Raw genomic sequence first — 3100 nt, 5'->3', positions numbered from 1 at the left:
TACTTACAATTCCATTTACTTTCCTTTAACTTCCCAAATTTGAGTGATTGTACAATTCTTATCTTCAGTTTATTTATTCATTTATACATTTATTCAATAGCATTTAGTGCGCACATGCTATGCACCAGTCACTAGTCCAGGAATATAATAGCACAAATGTGATGCCCATGTGAAGCTTGAATTTCAAGGGAAATGACAAATAATAAAAAGTAAATGAACTAATTATAAGATAATATGATGGATGCACCTTGCCTTGCCTTTACAGAGAATATCGATGGTGCCATTTTGGTAGTTGAACAAAACCTCTCTTCAGAGGTAATATTTAAATCGATACCTAAAGGTCGAGAAGGAAGAATCCATACAAAGACTAGGATCTTAGAGCACTCCTGGTAAAGGGAGCTGCAGCTACATAGCAATATCGCAAAGATGGAAAAAATGTGATGATCTGAGGAAGGAAACAGAAGTCTGAGGTTCAAATTATATGGTTAAAATGTTGTCTTTGTCTCTCTGCTCTTGGCCCTATTTCTGTGTAGGTGTGTGTGCGCGTGCGGGCGCGCGCGCGCGCCCGCGCGTGTGTGTGCGTGTGTGTGTGTATTTAATCAGCTCTCTTTTCATGGTGACCTCCTGAAACTCCATACTTATATTCTTCACCTTGTTAACCCTAGCAGAATAAGGTTTTCTTGTTTTTTTCTTATAACTTCAGTAAAAGCACTAGCTCATTTTTCATTGGTTAGAATTGATTCTTGTGATTGGCTAAACCTGGAATATAGGCTGATTCTTAGAGCAGATAAAAGAATAAACCCAACCTGAACCACGCGGGGTGAGTTGGAAAAAGTATTTTTTTAAAGGATGACTACGGTGTTGTTACTACAAAATGGGCAAACAAATACCCAAAAATGAGCCATCACAATAGAAGTCTTGAAACATAAAAGTGGGCATGTCAGTTGGCAATTTGGAGCTCTAGTGTCTAGGTGGAAGTTGGAGGTTCAAAAAAAGGTAGTTATCAACAGATAGATGATATTCAAGAAATGAAAAAAGTTTAGTAGGAAAAAGTATAGAGCAGAGAAAATATCATATGACCTAGACCTATGGGACTCTAATTTAGAGGTTCAGTAGATGGTAAGAAACCTGGAAAGGAGCAGCCTGCTTTTCTGTACAGGTGGGTGATCTGGAGAAGTACAACAGGCTCAGAAATTCTGTAGATGGTTCTGCATTTTATTCCTGTTCTCTGTGCATATTCAATCAGACCTGACAGTTTTTCTAGGATACTGTTGAGAAGGATGCCTCTCTCTATGCAATCACTTCCTTTTGCTCTACTCAGTTGCTCCTCCAATCCAATCTCAGTGCTACATTCCAGAAAATCTTCAACGTTAGTGAAATGCATTAATAGCACACTTTCTTGCTTTGAGAACCATATTTTGGGTTTACAAATTTTAAAGTAAATTTTCTTTATTTCTACAGGATATTGAGAGGGAAGGAGGTAAATGTCTTTCCTCAATCTGCCACCTTTGACTGGTAGTCTAAATGTTATTTCTATAAAATAATTTCCGGAAAGTTCTATATGTTAAAAAAAGAAATTCTGCTGTGTAAACTAAGTAATAATTTCCCCCAGAAACTGAGATCAAAAATAAATAATTGAGTAAAATTAACACTTAACTAATGTGTTTTCTTTCTAATGTATTTTAAAAGTTTAAAGCTTTTGAGGCAAAAATAGCCCACGTATAACTTTCTACAACATCTTTATAATAATCAACTTACTTAATGTAACACTCTGATATTATTGATTTTACTCAGAAATAACATTTTTGCCTTGGTACCAAAATAAGAATAAATGAGCTTTAGAAATTTTATCTCTGAAAAAAGAATGCAAGCATGCATCCATCCTCTTACTGAGTGAGTGGTTTGCATTTAAAATTCTGGATAGAATATATCTCTCTAACTCAGTGTTTTTTTTTTTAATTGGGAAAAATCCTTAACAAAGCTATAGCAGAAGTCAGAATACTTGTTCATAATTAGCTATAACTATGGGTAATCGACCTCTCTGTCAAAGGGAGCTCATGTATAAAATCTCTTCATAAGATTGTTGCTAGTCTCAGTATTATAAAAAATGAAACATATTACAGCAACAGACACATAATAGTTGTTTAATTCACATTTATTGAGTCTTAAAAATCAAGTTCACAAACAACTCATGGATTTCTAGTTGAAGTATTCTGTTTGTTAGATATTTTCACATTTAGTTGAAAAATCATTTAAAAATCTGATATGAAAACAGTATACATAGTTCACATTCATTTTAAAAGCATATATTCTGTTTATTTATTTATTTTTTTCATTTCTTTTCTGGCACTGCCTAAAACCAGATAATATTATAGTATGAAATACAAATTTGTTACTGAGCTTTTCCAGCTCCAAAGAAAGGAAATAAAATCCCAAACTTTTTAGACACTATGTATAAGGAAAACATTTTTCATGGCAGGTAAATATATGCCATGTCTCTAACAATCTCCAGGTGAGTGGTCTTATTTCAAATTGTTCTTAAAATGATTGTGGTCTATGGCCATGCTGCCCTGAACAAGCCTGATCCCATCTGATCTCAGAAGCTAAGCAGGGTCAAGCCTGGTTAGTACTTGGATGGGAGACCACCCAGGAACACCAGGTGTCATAGACACAAAAAATAAAAAATAAGAGATTGTAAGCTGACAAAGTCCTTGCAATCTGTAAGGTCAACCGAGGGTGGCCTCACCTAAAAAATAAATAAATAAATAATAAAAATTAAATGAATAAGTAAAATGATTGTGACACTAAGGACAGTTCAGTTAGACAAGTGGAAATATCTTTTGACTTCATGGCTGGTTATATTTTAATCCTCATTTTTTTACGTGAAACAGAAATATTTTCTTTATGATAAAAATTGATCATATCCAATATGAAGCTGGCATGTTAGCCTATCGTGTAAGTGGAAATAGGTCAGTTCTCATTTAATGTATTTATTCAATACTACTGTGGCATTGGAGAGTTCCATCACTTCTCTAAACCACAGTTCCACTATCTGTAAATGTGAATAAATTACAAACCTGCCTTATTGTGTGGGGGTGTG

General features: G+C 34.4%; 1 non-coding gene across 1 annotated transcript; it reads left to right on the top strand.

The window, feature by feature from the left end:
- Positions 1 to 2552: 2552 nt before the first annotated feature.
- Positions 2553 to 2671, top strand: LOC112476828. Its single transcript, XR_003045243.1, has one exon. It is a non-coding gene; the product is annotated as a 5S ribosomal RNA (ribosomal RNA).
- The last annotated feature ends 429 nt before the right edge of the window (positions 2672 to 3100 follow it).

The sequence above is a fragment of the Pteropus alecto genome, unplaced genomic scaffold (genome assembly GCF_000325575.1).
Source record: "Pteropus alecto unplaced genomic scaffold, ASM32557v1 scaffold81, whole genome shotgun sequence".
Taxonomy (NCBI): Eukaryota; Metazoa; Chordata; class Mammalia; order Chiroptera; family Pteropodidae; genus Pteropus; species Pteropus alecto.
The sequence above is the reverse complement of the archived record's forward strand: the minus strand, read 5'-3'. Positions and strand labels throughout refer to the sequence as shown.